Source organism: Mus musculus, chromosome 12 (assembly GCF_000001635.26).
Source record: "Mus musculus strain C57BL/6J chromosome 12, GRCm38.p6 C57BL/6J".
NCBI lineage: Eukaryota > Metazoa > Chordata > Mammalia > Rodentia > Muridae > Mus > Mus musculus.
Window position 1 is genome coordinate 51,021,893 of NC_000078.6, and position 24,574 is coordinate 51,046,466.

Below are 24,574 nucleotides of genomic sequence, written 5' to 3' on the forward strand. Positions count from 1 at the left end.
TTTTTGCCTTCTAGCCCTTCCCCCACCTCACCTCTTTCTACTCCCCCTCCCTTTCTCTTCAGAAAAGGGGAGGAGGCCTCTCATTTTAATATGGCCCTTGACCATCCTACAAAGATATTCCCTTAACTCATGCCTTCTCATCCGTTCCTATTTGTGTAAATTTAGCTTTTACTTTTCCTTTTTCTTGTAATTCTTAATCATAATTGATCAAGCATGTGCTGTAGTAGACTTTTATTTTTTTTCTTGTTATTAGTAGTATATATTGTAGCAGACAGTTGTTATTTTGCATATGCTTTTTCTTTGGAGGAAGTAAAGAAATAGTTTATTCTTCACTGTGAACATCCATTGTCTTCTGTGTAGACAATAGAGACATTGGTCTACCATCTGTTTGTCCTATTTAGAGTATAAACTTCAAAATATTTTTTTCCAGTACAGTCTATGGTTTACATAAATGTATCCACATTCTGAAGATTGACTCTTTGCATGAAACTTAAAAGATATTTACAAGACTTTTAGTGTATAGGTGAAGACAGAGTCTATTAAGTACTTGGCAATAATCAATGTAATCTTGGTTCACACATATCTTGAAAAGCACCAGCATCATATCTGATATACACTTAAAGATTAATAAATGTCATTCATTTTACAAAAAAAGAAAGAAATAGTTTATTCTTCATGCAGTAAGTTTGTAGAAGGCACAAAGAATAGAGTATGTGACGTCCAGGCAAAGCAATTCTAGTATCTCATGACATGGAACCACAGTCCTGGACACAAAACTGAGCAAATGACCTAAGACAGGCCTGGGGAAGAGGATGTAGGAACTACTGTGTGAGCTAAAAGAGAGAACCTCTGTTCTTTCTTCCTTCCTTTCTTTCTGTCTGTCTGTCTGTCTTTCCTTCCTTCCTCCCTTCCTTTTTTATTGAAAATAGATTCTTCTTTCATACAATACGTCCCCAAAACAGATTCCCCTCCTTCCACTACACTCCATTCCCCAACTTCTTCTCTCCCTCAGACCCACTCACTCCTCCTCTCAGTTTCCCCTCAGAAAAGAGCAGGCCTCCAAGAGACAACAGCCAAACAGAACAAAACAAGGTACAATAAGACACAGCAAAAGCCCACATATCGAGGCTGGACAAGGTAACCCAATAAAGAGCAAAAGACTCCCAAGAAGCAGGCAGAAGAATTAGTGATACACTGGCTCCCACCATTAGGAGTCCCACAAGAACACCAAATAACAGCTATCATATATATGCAGAGAGGACCTGGTGCAGGCTGCTTGCAGGCCAGGTGATTGCTGCTGCAGTCTCTGTGAGTCCGTATGAGGCGAACTTAGTTGACTCAGAGGGTCCTGTGCTCCTGGTGTCCGCCATCCTCTCTGATTCCCACAATCTCCTCCCCCACTCCCACTTCTGTTCTTAGGGCCTGGGTGCTCAGAGGAATCTAGAGCTGCTTGGGATTGTCCCTGAGATGTTTTTCAGGTAAACTAACCAGTATCCTTCAGAGAAAAATGAATCTATTTGAGCTAGTTTTCTATCACACGAAACCATGCATCATACCAAGATAGCTCTTACAAGTCAATCATTTTAGGCACTAAATGGAAGTCAAATTATATGTTTACCCACAAATGACTTGTAGTATAGTAGATTCAGTGGATGTATAGGAGATCTCAAATCACCAAAGGCATAAATAACTTAAATGACTTGGTGAATTATGGTACTTCCCTAATAAAAAGGTTGAGGGTGTTGCACGTGAGGGTTTTAAATTTTCCAGTTTGTACCATTCCTCAAAAATGAAAAATAAGGCCAGGCAGTGGTGGCTCACACCTTTAATCCCAGCACTTGGGAGGCAGAGGCAAGCGGATTTCTGAGTTCGAGGCCAGCCTGGTCTACAGAGTGAGTTCCAGGACAACCAGGGCTATACAGAGAAGCCCTGTCTCGAAAAACAAAAAAACCAAAAACAAAAAATGAAAAATAAGTAAATTCATAAACCCCAACTAAAGAAAAAGGAAAATGTTTTAATAAAATCATAAAATGAATTATAATTTATCAAAGAGTTTACAACTCTGTGTGGATAACACTGAATCTAAAAGTCAGTCACAGAAAACTACTCTTCTGGTTTGAATCTAATGTGCTCAAGGCTTAGTCACCACCCTGTGGGGAGAACTTTATAGTAGGAGTTTAGTTAGGGGAAGGTAGGTCTTAGGAAGAGTGGATGTCCTTGAAGATGACATCAGAGCCCTAGCCTCTCCCTCTCACTGCACACTCCACACCCACACCCCAGACCCCACACCCCTTACACCCCACACCCCACACATCATACCCCACATACCACACTCTACACCCCACACCCCACATACCACATCCTACATCTCACCCCCATACCTCACCCTACACCCCACATCCTATACCCCACACCCACACACCACACCACACATACCATACACCATACCCCACACCCCCTACACCCCAAACCCCATAAATCCCACCCCACACCCCACTCCCTATATCCCATCCCACATCCCACACCCCACCCCATACCCCACATCCCACCCCACATGCCAAACCCCACTCTACACTCCACACCCCACACCCTATACCTCACCCACACCCCACATACCATACCCTAAACCCCATCCCATACCCCACACACCACACCCCACACACCATACCCCACACCCCATCCTACACGCCACACAGCACACCCCACACTCCCCCTACACCCCACACCCTATACACCACACACCGCACCCCATCTGACACCGTACACCACACACCCCTCACCCCACCCCTGCCTCTGTGATGTGAGCTGCTGTTGCCATGGGGCAGCAAGGATCAGCAAACATGGACTGGAGCTTTGGAAACCACAATCCAAAATAACCCCTTACTCCTTATGAGTTGCATATGCCACTGTTTGTTATAGTGACAGAAAGCTGACTAACCCAGATCTGTAGAGTATGATAGTACTTATGCAAAACTCAAAACCAAGAGAATGCAAAAGAAAGTTATGAATAAATGTATGTGTGTTAAATTAGCTCAAAGCATCAGTGAGGACAGTGGGCACTTGGAGGAAGGGTAGCAACCATCATAGGCAGCTCCTGTAACATTGCTAACTTCCATCACTTAAGCTGACGCTAGGACTCATATGTGTTTATCCTACTTAGAACTATGGGTCATAATTTACATACACAGCACACATTTACACAGCAGATATTTTAATACGTTTTTTTGAAATTATTCTCATAATGGGCAGACTCCATTGTATTTACTTTCCATGTCTTGAATTTTAAAACCTATCTGTAGACACGTTGCCTCCAAGTTTTAACACATCTCCTTAGGGTTTGCTCTATGTATCTCTCTTCCAGCCTTATGCGTGCTAGAAGATGGTTTCCAGTTCAGGAGACTGTGTTGTCTACTTAGTTCCACGACTCCACGCTGTAATTTATATCAAGGTGACTCAATTCTGAACAATGAAAAGGAGATTTTTTTAAAAGTACACGTAAACCAGTAAACTAAATGAACAGGCAAACGCCCCCAAACTATTTCCCTGCGGGTTCCAACATCCCCCAAACAAAATAACAATAAACAGAATGAATTGATGACAGCCACAGTTGCAGTTGTGTTGGATTCCTGGGTTTGTTTCATTTGAGTTTAATTATTCCTAATGAGCCCTCTCCTTCTGTTTGGCCCTAACTAAGATGTAGCTCACTTGAGTTGTGCCTGCAGGTCTCAACTTGTGAGCACAAGTGGCCTCTTTAGGCCACAGGCATGCTGCCTTACACCTGGTACAGGCAGACAGCACGCTTAGGACCCGTGGGTGTAACTCCCATGTATCTGTCAACACCAGTCAATGCCAAGCTGTGGCAACAATTGTCAAAAGTGTGGGCTCAGGCTCTGCTAGGAATTAGCTTTTCATTCCATTTAATCATGTTGCAAGTACCTACCCCATACAAGGCACTCAACCAGGTGTTGGAAATGATTGAAAGGGTGAGACCCAGTTCCCACTTAGGTGTATGCTAAATCCGGGTGATTCTCAAACCTTATCTTGCACCTGGGTCATCTGGAGGACTTGTTGAAGCCATTTCCTGGGGCTTAAGAATTTGCATGTCTACTGCATTCCCCAGCAATGCTGTTGCTGAGGGTCCAGAGGAACACAGTGAGACATCCTGGTGCAAGCTGATCCTGAGACCCAGAAAGTCCCTCCTGTTGTTGGCATCTTTGACAGTCACTAAAAATCTGCCTTGGAAGCATTCTCCTTCCACATGTACAGCAAATATTTTGGAAAATATTATTGGCGCAATTAAATGTTACAGCAGTGATCATTGCTGACACCTGGTTACTCTTCCATGCCAGGCTGTGCTAACTGGATCTGGTTCCCACGCAGTTTTCTTCACTAGATCCTTGCCAAAACCACTTAGGTTGGTGTTATCTCCATTGTTTCCGACGAAGCAACTAAGGAGTAGAGATATTTTTAAAATCTTGCCCTAGTCTGGGCTTTTCCAATCTAAGCACTTGACATTTGAGGCTAGAGATTTCTTTGCACGTGGTGGGTAAGGAGTTGCCCTACACCTTTAGCAATGTCTCTGGCTTCTACTCATTCTCTGTCAGGGGGAAAAAAAAAACAGCACCTTGTTATAACAACCAAAATTGTCTCCAGGCATCATCAACTCTCTCTGACCGCAGTAGAGAGCCACAGTCCTAGACACCCAGTCTAAGAAGTGGCTAACCGTTCAGCATCTTATCTTCTGGGAGGTTGTATGTGTTTTTACTTCAGAATCTCAGAATGTTAACGTTGGAAAGAAAGTTACAAACCATCTATCTATCTGAGTGAATCCTGTTACTTTTCAACCAGGACTAAGGGCCACAGGGATATTACCGCCGAGATGTTAGAGCAATCTGACAGGGACCAAGAGGGTTTCAGACCGATATTAACTTCAACTGCACAAAAGTTCCTTCATTTTATTGCCCCATTTTTTCCCCTCAAAAAATCCTCTCAGCCCATGTGTGCCTATGACAAGTGTATTTTGCTCTCTGCCAGCAAGTGCTCATAAGGCAAATGGCCTGGCTTTTCATCATTGCATGCTACAGAATGGATGAGAAAACGTACTGAGTTCCCTGGGGAAAGTTTTGTAAAATGGTAGGTCCAAGCAGAACAAACTGATGGGAGACAAAAGCACCCATATCAACCTGCCTCTGTCTGCCTTTCAAAGAGACAGCTCTGCCGGTAAAAACACAGAGTTTGCCCAATATGAACAAATCATGAACCTATGTATATACAGCTACAGAACTATAAAGGTTAGCAACTTGAGTCACTCAGCCAAATAGTTTGCCTTGTCCAGAGTGCAAATTGCAGTAATTGGATGAAGACATCTGTACTATTTTAACCTGTCATATTAAATATCTGTATTTTGTAACTCATCTTGATAGCTAATTTTCATGGAAATATGTGTTAATTGAGCAAAAAAGACATCTTTAAGATGGTTATCATAAGATAATCACACCCTAGGGCATTGTGAGGGAAGAGGTACTGCTCTGATCTGTGATTCTCCAAGGATATGATTATCACATGATAGCTGCCGCACCTCCCAAGTGAGACCTCTCTGGGCTGCCTCCCTGCTCAGGTGCTGGTGGCGTGTCCGTCTGTTTCTCACAGTGTTACAGTCATCTCTTCCCAGGAGGTTGTACGGTTTCTCAAAAAACAGTACCTTAGGGCAGGGCACAGTCAGGAAATAGTGTTCTTTAAAGCAAGACGATCACAGGCTCCCAGATTCCGATGAAAGTCCTATGACCACCTTTCCGAAATCCCAGACTTGTGGTCTATATGCTTTGTCCCTGCATATGGTTGAATAATCCACAGCCACTTTGGTAACCTCTGTTTACAACGTTTATTTTGTTGAGAAAGAGAGAGGGAGAGAGAGAGAAAGAGAGAGAGAGGAAAGAAGGAAGAAAAAGAAAACCATTATTTTTTTGTCTATTTATCTTATTTTACTTTTTATTATCTTTAATCTTTTTTTTACTGTCTAGTCATTAGCCCCCTCCCATTCTGCCCTCCAACAGTTCCTCATCCCATTCCTTCTCTCCTGTCTCCCCACACCCCCACATCCCCACAAACACCCCATCAGGGCTCTTCATTCCCTGTGGCCTCAAGTCTCTCAAGGGTTAGGTGCATTAGATTTTTAGCAAGCCTGTTTTCTGTGGTCTGGAGTATCAGGATATTTATTCATTACTACCACCCCTCCCCCAATCTATTGCTTTATATACATTTCCTGTCTTCAGAACACGGTGCAGAAAGGCAACTTAATGGATACAATAAAAAAAATATCAATTAGCAATGTTGAAAATGACCTCTGTTCAGTTATGACAATTAGTTTCCACAACCAGCCAATTTACACAGAGGTGATTTCTAGGCGTTAGCAGGTCAGTTGGTTCTGCATCCTGAGGATATAACAGAAGAGCCGATGCGCTGACAGTAACTCTCACCTTCTGAGTTCTAAAATTAACATGGAAGCAATAGCAATATTTCTTAGAGGTGATACTGCTGAAGTCAATATAGAATGAAAACTGCATTTTCTTAATTTGTTATTTAAGCCCTCGGTTTCTTCAAATGAGGAGTTGCTATTATTGTAATGTTTACTTTTGAATATATAAACTGTGAAATAATGGCAAAAACACTTGAAAAGTAGCCAGAAGATAAGAGGGAGCCCTCTCTGTTGCCTACATCCCTGATTTAAAGAAAAGGCATGCTTTAAGGCTGATCTTACAACTCCAGTTAGAAAAAAGGAGAAAGATTGTCAATCTTCAGTAATGTATAAAGATTTGAGATGCTGGATGCATTTTCCTGGTTGAGTGCATGAAGTCGTCTTTGTTTCGGGTTTCCTTGGCAACCCTTCTCAAAGTGTGTACAGGAAGAGCAGGACCTAAATGGAGTCTGGTCTGAAGAGGGCCTTAAAGGGGGGTGGGGGGCGTCTAAGTTCCCTATTTTTATTCCTTTAGAAGTGCGTGTGTGAGATGAAGGATGTGCAGGACAGAGAACACCATTTTCCATGGCAGGATACCCACGTGAGAGCCAGACAACAGTGAGCTTTGAAAGCCGGCATTGTTTTTCTGGCGCTGAGACATCTACAGAGGCATGGACTTCCTAGACGGCTCCTTTTAAAGGCCATTTTCATCTCCAAACCACCTCAGCAGCCCGAGATGAGTAGGGAGCTGTCTGCCTGGGGTGAGGCTCCAACTCCCTGTGAGGTTTCTTAGTAGGAAATTTTCATGGCGATGACAGGAGGGATTGTCGGGATTTTTAACAACTGGCTTTCTCTTTTTTCTAAAACAGTATCTCCTTTAATTGTTACCGACACCTGTGGTTTCCACCGGACCTCAAATTCAGACCTCTGCTCCCTGCCTAGACTGAATGACTGATCTGTCTCAGAGGCGCCCTGTGCTGCCTGGGACACTGCCTTCCTTAAAAGGTTCTTCCTTCTTGGCTAGTGACTCCTGTTTTCTGCTCTTCTGCCATCTTATTCGCTGGACAAGCTGTGACTAAGAAAAGGCAATTGAGTATTTCTTCAGAACAAAACAGAGTACCAAGCAACTCTGCAATCAAAATTAAAAAAAAAAAAAGCACTTTAATACAGTATTTTAAAATAAAATTAAATGCAAAAAAAAACTGTGAGGAACAAATTATCAGAATTATAACCAGGATTCATGCTGACTTGATCAAGTCACTGTTCACCACAAGGCTTCTACTTCCTCTCTTCTGCACCCCACCTGCCATGCCGGCATCCCCAGCTTTGCATTAATACTTGGTTAGCACGCACAGAACATGAATGCCTTCATGCTATAATGATCTATGCACAAACACTCACATACACACAAACACACATCCATCCATGAACACACACACAAACAAATTATCCCACATGCTATCATACTCACACACATACACACATATTCACACAAATCCAGTCTTTCCTCATTAAAGTTTTCTTGACCCTTACCACCACACAAATCTGTAATAATAATAATAATAATAATAATAATAATAATAATAAATCTTCTGCTCTCTTCTGGCTCAAGATCCTCCTGCCTCAGACTCCCAAAGGCTGAGACTGTAAGACTATGCCACCACAGCCAACTTACATTCAAATAAAAGAGCACTCTCTTGGCTGAGCGTGAAAAGGTTGCAGCCCTTCGCTGTTGTCTGTAGTCTTCAGATGCCTACTGTCTCTAACTTCTGGTGTTGAGCGCTATTTCTGCCTCTTTGGTGCTTATTCCTTTCTGGAAACATTATGTACCTTCTCCCTGTGAAGAGTTTGTCATCTTTCTTTTATCCTTTGTGCTCAGAACGATTCTCAGGCCAAGCCTATGTTGTTTTGTTGAGTTTTTTTTTTCCCCTCCACAATTATTCCTGGAACTCAGTGAGCCCTTTCAATGTCTGGCTCAAGTTCCCCTTCAATACAGAGAAATTGTCTTCTATTATTTGTTTAGTTATTGTTTCAACTCTATTTCCTACTATTTCTTCTTATAGAATTCCTGTCATTTACATCTGGAGAATGCTGCCTGTCCTTGGACTTCTTTGTTTTTCTGCTTCTGTTCTTTTCATCTTTCTGTTTCTACTCTGATACTGTTCTTTCCATACTTAACTCTCCAACATGCTGAATCAGAATTTGCTGGAGACTCTCTCGTACTTTATGTATTGTCCTTTCATACCTTAAAAAAATTATAAACCTTTTAGTTCCAAGGGAGATGCTGTACGATATTTGGACTTCAGGTTACCTTAATAATTTTTATTTATTTTTATAAGATATTATAGCTTCACTAGCAATTCCATTTTTGTACAGACTACAGTCTGAATATTGTTCTTCCCCTAGGCTAATGCCCTTAATTTCCTTTCTTAACTTGTACCTCACCCTCAAATCTGGAACCTTAGGAGCTATCAAGAGAAGTATGTTGCTTCATCATCCAGCAAGCAGCTGGTTTGCTTCCCAAGAATTTAAAAAAAAAAAAAAAAGGCCTCATCTTTCACCACAATCAAGTTGTAATGGCTCATGTGTCTTTGATTGGACTAAGGGAAGCCCAGATAGCTGGCAAAATAAACATAGGTGGGGACATTTCTAGAAGAGATTTACATTGAGCCCAAGTCATTAGACCAAGGAAAGATCTGCCCTCACCAAGTTGTACAACAGAACAAGAAAATGGTAGAAAATTAAATCCACTCCTGCCGCATCTCCTTGAGAATGTCTATTTCCTCCTGTTCTTGGCCATAAACATTCCTGACTTTGGTTTGGAAGACTAGCTGTACCACTACATAAACTTCTATTCCTAGACCTGGGACATTCCTGGTTCTTCAGCTTACACATTCCATATTTCATGTCCTCTCAGATTCCATAATCAGCTGATCCAGTGCCCATAAGAAATTCCATGCACCAGTTCTGTTTATAGAAGAAAACCTTGATTAATACGCAAGGCTTGAAAGTCCTCGGCCTCCAGCCTGGGATACATTCAATGACCTACTCAGTGTTCCCTCAGCTCCTAAAGCCCAGGGCCCAACTCTTTGGAAGGATTCCTGTCCCCAGCCGAATAACCCATGGATGTCCATGATCTAAATCCTCTCAAGAATGAAAGGCATGCTGGTATTCACTTTGAATGCTCTGTGATAGTCTCTAGGCTCTTCAGCCCCCAAAATAACAGAATTGTTATGTGAAGGCTTATCCAAAAAGCAAGAGTGTGAACATTGTAAACTTGCTTCTGAGAGGTGTTAGTGTGTTGAGTTTTATGTTTTTATGGTACTAGTTAAAATTGTTTCCTACTGAACATCAGTTTAGGACCAAAATAGTCAGGATTCTGGTCTTCTTTGTAAAGGTAGATTACTAGAATGCCTGCCTCTTTAGTTACATAGAGATTGGGCTCTAGTTCTGTATGGTCCAGACACAGATGTTATGAGTTAGCTGTGAATCTTCTTCGGATAATAGAAAGGATAACCAAAGTCAAGCTTCCATATCAGTGATTTTTGGAAGAGCTGAAAACTGGGATGGAGTTAGGGCATGTTAATCGCTGACTGTCCGGCCACAAGCAATGAATGATTCTGGATTCTTTTGTTTACCATCCACTGCTGTTTGGCTGAACATACAACAATTATTTCTCCATGCTCATTCAAGTGGACTGATAGACAACTCTTCCAAAAGCATCGAGACTGCCTTTGTGAGGGAAGAAATGGGTTAACATCAGGAAGCCACTGACTCTTTTGAATTCCAATATCTAAGTGGCCATTGTTCCTCTCGGAATAGAATTTTCTAGAAGACAAAACACATACTAAAGCTCTATAAAGAAAACATCCATTAAAGATACGGAGACTGGGGTTCCACTAATGTAATAGGAAAATCCAACTTGCGAGTAAGATGCCAGAGTTGGATTGATTGCTGTGTACAACAGGGACATGAATATAAAGACTCCCTGAGGTTAAATTGGGCTCCTGCATTGAAATTCTAATTAGAAATATGAGTGCCCCAACTCTGTGCAAGTACATGTGTGTTTAATTATTCCCCTTTTCCACCTTATCTCTTCCATTATTTTATACCCCTTCCCCTCCTCCTTTCTTGCTGTTTTCAAGCAACCCATGCTCCTCACTTAATCTAAGTGTAGGCCTTTCTTTAAGTTGGCATTAATTGACAAGCAGTGTTTAATTATTATTTTTCATGTGTGGAGAGGGCTAACATTAACTCTCCATGGGCCTGAAGGTGACTTCAGACCTCTTGTTTCTGGTGGCACCACTTGCCTCCGTGGCTGGCAGTTCTTTAGTCAGACAGACATGCCGTGTATTCTCCTTCATCTTAATAGTATGTGCTGATGTCTGTGCTAATTGAGGCTGCTGGGAGCTCCATTTGTCTTCTGTCACTGCGTTTGGGAAACTGGCACTTTGGACAACTGAAGATTAAATCCACATCATATAACCCAAAAAGTGAAGAAGGGGGGAAATTGTAGCCTAGAGCAATTACTAAGGGCCTCCCTAAGGCCAGGAACCAGTGTTGTCAGACTGGCATCCTCAGCAAGATCCAGAACCTAATGTTGCTCCATATTTTATTAGCTAATAACTAATATCCAGAAGAACCTGTCAACTGTGAAATCAAGACAGACTACCAGAGTATGGGTCGGGCTTCTCCATCAAAACTAAAGAAGCTGCTATAGCTTTAAGTGTGAGATGATTTACTCTTTAGGATGAGACCTTTTTCGGCATTCTTTGCCACAACTCTATGTTGTACTTAAATCCAAAGGGAAAAAAAAAAATTAGGGACTTTATGACACAGGAACCAGAGGCAAAGAAGCTAAATTCCTGATATCCGAAAGTGTACTGGCTAGTTTTGTGTCAACTTGACACAGCTGGGGTTATCACAGAGAAAGGAGCTTCAGTTGAGGAAATGCCTCCATGAGATCCAACTCTAAGGCATTTTCTCAATTAGTGATCAAGGGGGAAAGGCCCCTTGTGGGTGGGACCATCTCTGGGCTGGTAGTCTTGGGTTCTATAAGAGAGCAGGCTGAGCAAGCCAGGGGAGGCAAGCTAGTAAGGAACATCCCTCCATGGCCTCTGCATCAGCTCCTGCTTCCTGACCTGCTTGAGTTCCAGTCCTGACTTCCTTTGTTGATGAACAGCAGCATGGAAGTGTAAGCCGAAAAAACCCTTTCCTCCCCAGCTTGCTTCTTGGTCATGATGTTTGTGCAGGAATAGAGACCCTGACTAAGACAAATTGGTACCAGCAGAGTGGGGTATTCCTGCGACAACCTGACCATGTTTTGGGGAGGTCTGTGGAAGGACTTTGGAACTTTGGGCTTGAAGATCCATTCGTTGTTAAGAGCTCTGTCAGATGTTTTGTAGGAGCTTGGAAGATAATGTTGAGAACAGTGCAGAAGATGGAGGCCTGGCTTGTGAAATTTCAGAGGGAAAATTAAAGACTCTTTTCAGGGCCATTGCTGTTTTGATTGTGAAGATTCTGTAGTTCTGGTTAGCTGGGGCTGAAGAATCAGCTGTGATTAACAAGATACCAGAACTACTAAAGCAAAAACTTTGCATTACTGGGACTATTGATGCTGGTTAGCTGGAGCTAAGAAATTAGCGGTGATTAAGAAGAGACCAGCATCATATCATTGAGGTGACATCTTCTGGGAAGTGTTTTCTGAGAGCACAGTGGCTGTGTTCCAGATATAGCCAAAGTTGTACCTTGTGCTGTGGCTGGACTTGGTAATGTGTAAGGGTCACCCAGGTGGTACTGGTTTTGAAGGCATGAAGGAGTTGAGCAGAGCAGCTGAGGCTTGGCACTGTGAGAGGCCATGGAAGGCCATTGGTGAAAGTGCAGCCTCAGTTGCAATTGATGGCCCAGGACTGAAGGGGTCATGCAGTGTTTTGGAGATGCCAGTACCATGAGATGACCACCAAGAGCAGCAGCAGCAGTGGAGTACAGGCATCTGGAGCCTAGAGGATGACACGTGTGCTACAAAGGGCATGGCTGGAGAAGTGACCCAAGCCCTTGGAGGAGCCCAGAAGATCATAAGTTGGATCCCAGACATTGGACGGTTGGAGATTGACTTTTGCTTTTGATTGTGACTGTGCCCTGATATTTTCCCTCTTGAAGGAAGAAACTGTTTTAGTGGAGCCCACAGTTAAGAGACTTTTAATTGTAAAAAGACTTTGGATTTTAAAAGAGATGGATATTTTAAAAAGATTGAAAATTTAAGAATATGTAAAGACTGTGGGACTTTTAAAGTTATTTAGATCTTGGGGATGAATAAGAATGTAAGGGTTGAGGCTTACTAGTGATGTGTTTGTGTGTCAAGTTGACAAGGGGTCAATTGTACTGGCTAGTTTTGTGTCAACTTGACACAGCTGGGGTTATCACAGAGAAAGGAGCTTCAGTTGAGGAAATGCCTCCATGAGATCCAACTCTAAGTCATTTTCTCAATTAGTGATCAAGGGGGAAAGGCCCCTTGTGGGTGGGACCATCTCTGGGCTGGTAGTCTTGGGTTCTATAAGAGAGCAGGCTGAGCAAGCCAGGGGAGGCAAGCTAGTAAGGAACATCCCTCCATGGCCTCTGCATCAGCTCCTGCTTCCTGACCTGCTTGAGTTCCAGTCCTGACTTCCTTTGGTGATGAACAGCAGCATGGAAGTGTAAGCCGAAAAAACCCTTTCCTCCCCAGCTTGCTTCTTGGTCATGATGTTTGTGCAGGAATAGAGACCCTGACTAAGACAAATTGGTACCAGCAGAGTGGGGTATTCCTGCGACAACCTGACCATGTTTTGGGGAGGTCTGTGGAAGGACTTTGGAACTTTGGGCTTGAAGATCCATTCGTTGTTAAGAGCTCTGTCAGATGTTTTGTAGGAGCTTGGAAGATAATGTTGAGAACAGTGCAGAAGATGGAGGCCTGGCTTGTGAAATTTCAGAGGGAAAATTAAAGACTCTTTTCAGGGCCATTGCTGTTTTGATTGTGAAGATTCTGTAGTTCTGGTTAGCTGGGGCTGAAGAATCAGCTGTGATTAACAAGATACCAGAACTACTAAAGCAAAAACTTTGCATTACTGGGACTATTGATGCTGGTTAGCTGGAGCTAAGAAATTAGCGGTGATTAAGAAGAGACCAGCATCATATCATTGAGGTGACATCTTCTGGGAAGTGTTTTCTGAGAGCACAGTGGCTGTGTTCCAGATATAGCCAAAGTTGTACCTTGTGCTGTGGCTGGACTTGGTAATGTGTAAGGGTCACCCAGGTGGTACTGGTTTTGAAGGCATGAAGGAGTTGAGCAGAGCAGCTGAGGCTTGGCACTGTGAGAGGCCATGGAAGGCCATTGGTGAAAGTGCAGCCTCAGTTGCAATTGATGGCCCAGGACTGAAGGGGTCATGCAGTGTTTTGGAGATGCCAGTACCATGAGATGACCACCAAGAGCAGCAGCAGCAGTGGAGTACAGGCATCTGGAGCCTAGAGGATGACACGTGTGCTACAAAGGGCATGGCTGGAGAAGTGACCCAAGCCCTTGGAGGAGCCCAGAAGATCATAAGTTGGATCCCAGACATTGGACGGTTGGAGATTGACTTTTGCTTTTGATTGTGACTGTGCCCTGATATTTTCCCTCTTGAAGGAAGAAACTGTTTTAGTGGAGCCCACAGTTAAGAGACTTTTAATTGTAAAAAGACTTTGGATTTTAAAAGAGATGGATATTTTAAAAAGATTGAAAATTTAAGAATATGTAAAGACTGTGGGACTTTTAAAGTTATTTAGATCTTGGGGATGAATAAGAATGTAAGGGTTGAGGCTTACTAGTGATGTGTTTGTGTGTCAAGTTGACAAGGGGTCAATTGTACTGGCTAGTTTTGTGTCAACTTGACACAGCTGGGGTTATCACAGAGAAAGGAGCTTCAGTTGAGGAAATGCCTCCATGAGATCCAACTCTAAGTCATTTTCTCAATTAGTGATCAAGGGGGAAAGGCCCCTTGTGGGTGGGACCATCTCTGGGCTGGTAGTCTTGGGTTCTATAAGAGAGCAGGCTGAGCAAGCCAGGGGAGGCAAGCTAGTAAGGAACATCCCTCCATGGCCTCTGCATCAGCTCCTGCTTCCTGACCTGCTTGAGTTCCAGTCCTGACTTCCTTTGGTGATGAACAGCAGCATGGAAGTGTAAGCCGAAAAAACCCTTTCCTCCCCAGCTTGCTTCTTGGTCATGATGTTTGTGCAGGAATAGAGACCCTGACTAAGACAGAAAGGTACTAAGTGTTCTCTGCAGTCTAAGGAAACCACGATTGCAAGGCAGAACTGAAAGTTAACCAAGAACTAGTGAAAGCAGAAATGAGTCAAGGAGTAAGACAAATGGATTCAATAAGACTTTAATCCAAGTTCAAGAGGTGTTAAGCCTTGGAGATTCAAAGAGGATATGTCAAAGGCCACTTAGGGCCAGTGCTTGGATGTCAAGATAAAGTCATATATCCTTCCTCATGCTCAGCAAGAAGAAAGATGCCAAGGTCAGGAGTCTGTGAGCCTGACTGGAGAGATGCTGGGCATCTCTCTAACATATACTGCTCTATCAAAGAACCAGAGTTCGGTTCCCAGACTTCACATCTGGAAGTTCACATCTGTCTATAACTCCAGCTGCAGTGGGATCTGATGCCTCTAGCCTCTAAGGACATTTGCACACATATGCACATACCTGGCCGTGTGTGTGTGTGTGTGTGTGTGTGTGTGTAAAATTAAAAATAATAAACATAAAAAAAGAGTCCAAGAGCCCTGGCTCCTGACTCAATTATATACTAATTTTATATGAATTGTCAAGAACATATCTTTAAAGTTATGACAATAAAGATTTTATAGAAATATTATGTAGAATTAAATTAGATTATATATATATATATATATCTTTGGAGAGTTAAAGGGTTTAAATTTAATTATTATTTACTTGGGACACATGTTTTCTTCTAAGTAGGAGATAATAAGTTTACTTGGTACCATAGTTCAGATACATAAAGAGTTAATCCTGCAAGAATGCACACGTGCACACACACACACACACACACACACACACACACACAGAGTTGTTCTACTGTCTTTGAGATAGTCAAAAAGAAACACCTATTCACATAAATGGATCTGCTTATGTCAGAGTTGGGATTGAAGCCTTCACACAGTTAGAGTCCAAAAGGACAGAAACTCAGAAGGAGTTCTTTACTGAATATTCTTCTTTTGATCTAGACCTATACACTTGCCTTATTAGTCATCAAGAAAATAAATCAAACCCAAATCTGCAACTGCCAGGCTCAACAAATACCAAGTTGAGTATTAGTGGTGAAGAAGAGGGAGAAGAAGAAGAGGGAGAAGAAGAAGAGGGAGAAGAAGAAGAGGGAGAAGAAGAAGAGGGAGAAGAAGAAGAGGGAGAAGAAGAAGAGGGAGAAGAAGAAGAGGGAGAAGAAGAAGAGGGAGAAGAAGAAGAGGGAGAAGAAGAAGAGGGAGAAGAAGAAGAGGGAGAAGAAGAAGAGGGAGAAGAAGAAGAGGGAGAAGAAGAAGAAGAAGAAGAAGAAGAAGAAGAAGAAGAAGAAGAAGAAGAAGAAGAAGAGGAAGAGGAAGAGGAAGAGGAAGAGGAAGAGGAAGAGGAAGAGGAAGAGGAAGAGGAAGAGGAAGAGGAAGAGGAAGAAGAAGAAGAAGAAGAAGAAGAAGAAGAAGAAGAAGAAGAAGAAGAAGAAGAAGAAGAAGAAGAAGAAGAAGAAGAAGAAAGTCCCTCACTGCTTCTGTTTCTGATCCCCACTGGGGAAGTCCATACTTCTCAGCTCTGGGCTCCATCTGTACCCACTGCAGCAGAAACTCCCGAAAGGGAGCCCAGCAGTCAGATTCTGAGAAGCTCTCCAGGAGACTGTGGTATGCACCATAGAAGTTTTGAGAACCTCTATTCCAGACAAGAACAAAAGCAGCAGATTGACACAATGTTTCTTCTGTAGAGTACCAAGAGACCTTGACTCATTTTAATGCATTTCAGTGTGAATGACATTTAAATCCAATATCTGTAATTAAAATATTATTTGTGTATGCACACCTAGAGCCATACTCTTAAACTTGAACTCGTAGACTTGTTCAATGAAGTTCAACTTTCCACTCTTGATCTAAACAGACAAATGTCTTGGTCAAGTCTAATTTCCTGTAATACTTGAGAAATTCAAGCACTCATAAAATCTGAGCATATTTTTGTTTACTAAGGATTCTAATCAAGGTGTAAGCTCTTATAATTAGCCTTGGTAATAGAAATGTAAATTAAACTCAGTCCATTAATCTTAGCAAAATCCTTTCTTATTCTGCTTTTAATAGTATTTAAGCCTAGCTATTATGTTGATATCATTGTGAAATTTACAATATGCTTTATTAATATGGATCATTCAATCACAAATATAGTAGTAAGAGGAATACAAAATAGGTTTTGAGGAAAACAGAGATTATATTGTTTTTATAAACCTAGTGAAAGGAAAAGTATGACTAGTAATGAGATAATATGTCCATTTTTCTTCTTTTATCCATTTTACAACAGTCAGCTACACAAAGTATCAATGAGTGTAAAATCTCCTAGGAACCAGTCAATGGTTTTCCCTAGCTATTTGAATATTTCATTGTTTTAGATACTATTTAAAAATGAAGCTTTACTGAACAGATAGCAGCGTGTTCAGGAATAGGCCAGAGAACAGGCGGGCAAAAGGGCCAAGCACTCTTGGCCCAGGAGTCCTACCCACCTCCCTTAGAGTTCAAGGTTCTAAAAGCTATACCCAGCCCATTTAAAGGGAGCATTCTGCAAATATTTTCATAATACAATGGATTTTCCTGAAAATTCCTCATCAATAATTATCAACATTGAAAGCGAATCTTTCTACCAAAATGTTGGAGTTTTCAAAGTCAAAACCAGAACAGACTGTAGTAATCCCTTCATGAACATTCTTTCATCAGCGTGCCCTAACAATATAATAGCATGCAGATGCTGTCCCTTCCTCCTTTGCATGTCCAGCAGCATCTACCTGGGGAGAAAAGGGTTACCCAGCTCCATGCTCCAACCTGACTTCAGGCTGCAGTAGAATTTTTTTTTAGCCCTTATCTTCTTATTTGAAATGTTGCTCTACACAGCTTGGCATGACACTCCTTGCTTAATACAGAATTCTGATTTCTCTCTCTCTCTCTCTCTCTCTCTCTCTCTCTCTCTCTCTCTCTCTCTCTCTCTCAAATGAAACCCGAAAACTAAAGACTAACATTTCTAACCTTACAAAGTCTACTGATGAGAACCTAATGACCCAGGATTTAACATACAAATCGTGCGGTTGAGGAGCCAAGGAGAAGGTCTATGACAATACCTTCTATCACAAATTGTATAGATTTAAAACTTAACATAGCTAGATATTTTAAATAACCCTTTATAATAGCCTTTTATAATTACAGTGGGACCCTCCTGTGTGTGAATTATGGTGTATTCATGTTTAGTTGCATTGACTGCACTCAGCTTTGAGCCATGTGCCTAGCAACACACTGGGTATGAATTAATGTGCAATAATTCATGGCCTGTTGTGCCATATTAAATATAGCATTGATTCAATTTTAGAACTGCAACATAATGACTCAAATATTTTTCAGAATGCTAAGTACCCCATACGATTTTCATTTAAGAGCCTGTTCACATTTGCAACCTCCACTTACAACAGCGATGTTTTCCTACTGCAGAGGGAGAAAAAAAGCCATTGCCCAAAAATTAAATAAAATGCCAATGGGAATTAACTCCTGAGTGACCCTGTTTCCCCCAATAAATATGAGTTTCCAAAAACCTGCTTCAAATATAGAAAACAAAATTGGGAATCTGGTATTGTTTATCAAACCACTTGAGAAAGTCGCCTTACAAACTTTGCATTCTTTGTCCTCTATTATTCTGTGATTCACAATAGAAATAGTAGCGTTGGGGGTGGGATGTCTGAAAGAATGATGAAAGAGCTATGGCCTTGTTTTAACTATGCTAATGTATGCTCATAAGTCACACAATCCCTTCTGTGGCTCCATTTCCTCACCTATACAATACGTTTGATGCTATCTTTTATTGTTCCTATTGCAGAATTTGTTGTAAAAAATCAGTGATGTTGCTATATAAACTTAAATCAGTGTACTGGAGATAGAGAAGTTGCCTAGTGTGTATTAGGACTTGAGTACAATCTTTAGGGGAGATACAAAGGCAGACAGACAGATAGAAAATAGATAGCTAGGTGATGGATAGGTGATAGATAGATGATAGATAGATAGATAGATAGATAGATAGATAGATACATACATACATACATACATACATAGACACATAGATTAGTATAAGGACAGAGCATAACACATAATGAACATTCAGAAGTGCTAGCTAACAACAATTTACAGAAATTGTTAGATATTTGGTTAGACTTTAGAAGGACCACTGTCATCCAGATTTAGAAACTAGATTCAATGTTTTATACTACAGGACAAAAACATGTATCACCTTTGTTTTCACAATGAAGGTCTTTGTTACAGGAGTTTACTGAATCTATCAGGTCCTAGAATTCTCTTATGTCACCTCTGTACTTAATTTTCATCATCCCCAGGGTGTGCCTACCATCCAGTTTACACTATGCCTCACCAGCAGGGACTCCAGCGCTGAGTTAGATCCATCTGCTTGGAATACAGGAAAGGTCAGCCTGATTGCACTGAAGATGACTAGTTTAGGTGACATAGCTGATGATGTAAGAGTCAGGGCTCTACAGAGCCCTTTGATCTGTGCTTGCCCATCAGATAAGCTAACTTTGGTGCTACAGTCGTTGCATTCTCTGTGTTACCATAAGTGTAAGTGTGGACGGTCTATGAGCACAGGCATGAGGAAGGCTCGCTAAGCTAGCTTAGTTCTACCACAAGTGAATGGTGAATGCTTTTTGGGTCAGGCTTTTGAGAATTCCAAAATATTCTTCTGCATCCTGGAAAACAACGGGTCAGAGTCAAGTTTGAGTCTGATACACCAGTGACTTTTTCATTCTTCAATGCAAAATAAGAGCCCATTTAGACTTTCTTTTGCAATTATCACCTATTTGAATTCTGGTCACACTTATTCTGTTACCAATCTAGCTCTTTTTTCCCCTATTTAGAAAAAAATAAATAGCTGTGTTGAGTTGCTATTTCATTCTTACATTAAAGAGACAAACATAATTTGATGTTTAATATGGCAAAAATGCCTTTCTTAGCTCATCTTCTGAGGTCTGGATTCTCTCTACATTACAGAAAGAGAAGAGAGAAAAAGAGGAGAGAGGCGGGGAAAGGTAGACAGAACCTCCATCCTCATGAATGTGAGGCAGGCATTGCCTCCTTCCTCATATGTAGTGAATAATTATTATATATATGTTTCTCCCCAGGAGGCATGAGCGACTGTGAAAGTCCCTGAACACCCTCCATCTTTGTTTCCTATGGAACACTGTTTTATTCTTCCCACCTGTTATTTCCTTCTACCCTCTTCTCCATTAACCATATCAACCTGCTGGTTTTCATAACACATCAAAATGTAACTGAATAGGTATTTCTGTAGATTACATATACAGGTTATCAGAAGGAAAAAAGGAAGTTGTGCCAATGTGCCAGTATTATCCCTGTACAGGGAAATTTTATGCATTATAACCATGGAAACTCAACTGACCTTACCTTGCTGCCTTGGAGAGTCTCTACCCTGTCCCTCAGAGCTCTGTAGGACCTGTTGGAAAGAGCAGCTTAGAACACCACCAAAACACTTGGACAGGTGTGGACACATTTTGCTCCTTTCCCTGTGTGAGACACATATACAGACATGTAAATATACATGTGCACACACTAAACCACATACACGTGCACACACACACTTGAACCACAAATACAACTGACCACATCTCCATTCACTAAAATATTTTTCAGCCTTCTCTGTCCCTCAAGCTCAGCCCCGAGTGACGCAGGTCCTCAGCTCTAGAACTTGGGAGACCACGACAGGAGGGACTGCTTAAACCCAGGAGTTCGGGACCAGCCTCAAGTAACTCCGCTTTTTGTAAAGCCGCCTTCACCCACCTGTGCAAATTAACACCACTTTCTGCCGATTCTTTTGGAAGCTATCCTGTGAAGAAGCAAAGGCTAGTTGGAGCATGAATGCCAACAGCTAGATCTAGATTCTGCTTCAGTAACAAGCTATTCATGTTGGGATAACTTTCTTTCCAGGCCAATTTGCTCATGGGTAATAAAATGTATGTTGATGGATTACATGTTCAATATATCAAGCTGATATCTGCTAAGTATGTAGAAAGTGACTGGCAAAGATCCAGACTTCAGCTACTGCTAGCTCCCAGTAGTGTTCCACTTCCCATCCGCTCTGTGTTTCACTTAATATGGCTCTGCTTCTGACATGCTTTTTAATACTGAGAACCCTGGATGTCGGGTTGCACATGTGATTTGTTTCTGATATTCTCTGGTTTACTTTTCATTGTCTAAGGACCTTGGGTTGTGTACAATTATTGTGATAGAATACCAGGTCAGACAGGAAATGAGAAAATCATACAAACTAGTGGAATTCTCAGGCCGAATTTGGAGAATAAAAACATTGACGGTTAAAGTCGGATGCCAGGGATGCCAATACGTGATGAAGCACCAAATGCATTCATTCCCTTGACTCTCTGAACACTAGGTGGGGAAAGGGGAAAAATCGCTTACCCCCCCCTTCCATATAGCAATCTCTTCTTCTTGATCATTCTGAAGACGATTTTGAAGTATTGGGTCGAAGTGACTTACCTCTCCAGTCAGGCCTGGGAAGAGAACAGGAGTTTTAGAACTGGCTGTGTAACTTGAGTGCCTCATAGGCTGCAGAGCTAAACTTGTTCATTCGCCTGCAGACCGAGATGAGATCTCCTGTTCCTTAGATTGCTTCCTCCTCAGGACCCACAAGCCCTCCTGCTATCCCTCCTACCTCCCAGCCACAGCTTTGCGGTCTCATTTAGACGTTCTTCTTCTCTTTAAACCCTAAATGATGGTTTACCCAAGAGCCAAGGGTCTTCAACACTCTGACTCCTATCACAGCCCTTTTATACTTCTAGTTGATCCTTTTCCTTCCATGCCCACAGTCAGCCATCCTCTCTAGGGCATTTTTTCCTGAGCTTCCCTGAGCTCTGGGTGTGAATATTCCACCCCCCACTTGCCTCCCCACTTAGATCTCTAACACTCATTTGAAGCTCAACACAATCAGATCGGAAGGAAGTATTGGTACCCTGGTCAAAACCAGTCTTCTCACTTCTCACCAGAATGAATGGCATGATTATTTCCCCAGTTCTGTAGACCTAAAGCTAGCCTTCATCCCTGGTGTTTCCTTCACACATATTCCATACACGCATACACCAGCAAGTTCTGTCTCTATCTGTTCAATATGGATCCCAAATCCAAACCCCTCTCAAGGCTTACTCTGGTATCAATCTACCCCAAGCCACTATCATATCTCACTTCAGCGGTTGAAATGCCTTCCTGACTTGTCTCTGCTCCCATCTCATTTCTCCCCAGTCCTAAAAAAACATTTAATGCAGCCACAGGGGTGGTGGTATCCTTTGAACAGAAATTACATCGGGTGACACAGCCCTGTTAAAACCTCTCTGATAGTTCCCATGCCTCCCGTCTCTCCACCCCTTAGCCAGCTGACACACTGAATTTGCTCTCTTTCTGTGCATAGTCCTCATCACCAGACCTCCACATAGTTTGTGCTCTCTCATTATGGTGGTTTGCATATGCTTGGCCCAGGGCATAGCACTATTTGAAAGTGTAGCCTTGTTGGAGAAGGTGTGTCACTGTGGGAGTGGGCTTTGAAATCCTCCCTCTAGCTGCCTAGAAGAGCCTATCTCCTACTGCTTACCTGCAGATCAAGATGTAGAACTCTCAGCTCCTCTAGCACCATGTCTGCCTGCACACTGCCATGCTTCATGCCATGATGATAATGGACTGAATCTCTGAACTTATAAGCCAGCCCTAATTAAATGTTGTTGTGCCTTATAAGAGTTGTCTTGGTCCTGGTGTCTCTTCTCAGCAATGGAAACCCTAACTAACATACTCATCCTTCAGTCTGTTCAAATAACCTCCCTTTAGAGAAACTTTTCTAAAATAACCCAGGCCTCTGCAATTCCCCAGTTCCTTGTCTTGTTTTTATCTTTCTCTATATCTAATGTGGCCTGAATTCTTTATAATTTCATACTTTAACAGAAGACCTGAGAGCCCAGAGAGCTTGTCTGTCTTGTTCCCTGTTTATCCATGATGATGGAGGAGGACCTGGAGCACACTAAACACTAGGTAGGTGTTTGCTATGTGCATGAGTGAGCAGTGCATAACTAACCATTCAGAGAGAGCTTACCTTGCACGGAATTATTAAAGCATAGAAAATAGCATAACATACTTGGCTCATGTCCTCATGTTTTGTGAGAAATGCAAATATTCACATATATAAGCATTCAGAGATGTGACCATGTATACATACATGAGATGAATAGTTCTATGTATTAACCTGGTGGGATCATGGATATTTAGCCAGACATGATTCTGGATGCTTGCCTGGGGGTGTTTCTCAGATAGGGCTATCATTTGTCAGTGGACTTTGAGTAAAAGAAATTACATTTCATAAAGCAATTGGCTTCATGTAATCATTTGAAGATATTTGATAAAACAAATATGGACCTTCAACAGTAAATGACCTTTGAACATAAACTATTCTTTCCTTTCTCCACTTCACACACTCCACTTAACACACACACACACACACACACACACACACAGGTCCTGCTTCAAGGCAGAACTCATCTACAGTGGGGGACTGGAGGGTGTTGCAACACATGTTAATGCCTCCTTCTTACTTAATTTGGAAAGTTAGTAATGACCTTCAAGGAAGTAAGCCAAGAGGCATGTCGGTAGAGGAGATGCTGGGAAAAGAAAAACACAGGCTTCCAGGCAAGGCAGACAGTGTTTTCAGTGTCTCTTCAGGAAAAGAAGTGCAGGATTAAAAGAAGCTGAGCTCTGGCTGGTGGTCTTGCCTGGTATGAGAGGTGCAACCTAGATGGTTTATTTGGCAAGCCTTGCATTACAAGAGTCAAGCACACTGTCACACAGTCCCTCTCAGCAGAGGTCACAGAGAGCCTGATCCAAAGAAAAACACTATACATATTCATTCCTCCTGCTGGCAAAGTTCATGCCCTCCCTCCCCGCAGAGTAGATGAGGAAGTCTGACACAACTCCAGGCTGCAGACACCCCCAGAAAACAGCAACCAACGTCCTCCTGAGGAGAGACCTCGTGCAGCCTGAAGCCGTCCAGTCAGCACTCACTCTGCTCGGAAACCTGTCAGACACCCGTGCTGCTCCAGGCTGTTATTTTGACATTAGCTCGACACATTCGCATGTCGCCCTCATTGTGTGAACTCCTACTCAGTGTTTTGTAATAACAGCAAAGACATCAATATTTAAAAACAATCAAATGTATGTTTGGTTTAAATAGGCAGTGGAACCACAATCACTTGAGAGGAGCCTACATGTATTTGCTCATTAAATGTAATTGCAATTAACCACTCATATTGGACATCTCTCAGCAGTATTCGTTTACCACAAAGAATCAGGCATCTAATAGATCCAGTCCTACTTTTCTTTTAAAATATCAGAGTCTGGGGGTCAGAGAGATGGCCCTGCAGTTAAAAGCACTTGTCACCGTTGCAGTGGGCCTGGATTCTCTCCCTAGCACCTAAATGACAGTTCACAACCATCTGTAACTCTAGTTTCAGGGAATTGATGCCCTCTTCTGACCTCTATGGCACCATGCATGTACATGCTATACATAAATCTGTGTAGGTAATATATTCATTCCATATAAATATATATATATGTATATATATATATATATATATACACATATATATACACATGTATGTACATGTATATGTATACATATTCACATTTATATATACATATATAAACAATATACACATATACAAATATATATAAATAATATTATGTATAGTAATAATATATATGTATATGTGTATGTATATATGTGCATATATGTAT

At 41.8% G+C, this 24,574-nt stretch overlaps 1 long non-coding RNA gene across 1 annotated transcript in view; it reads left to right on the top strand.

The window, feature by feature from the left end:
• Window positions 1-24,574, top strand: part of 1700008C04Rik (RIKEN cDNA 1700008C04 gene) — a 57,388-nt gene that overhangs the window by 16,737 nt on the left and 16,077 nt on the right. The window contains exon 3 of the long non-coding RNA NR_126468.1: window positions 22,733-22,819. This is a non-coding gene — a long non-coding RNA (RIKEN cDNA 1700008C04 gene). The remainder of the gene's footprint in view (window positions 1-22,732; window positions 22,820-24,574) is intronic.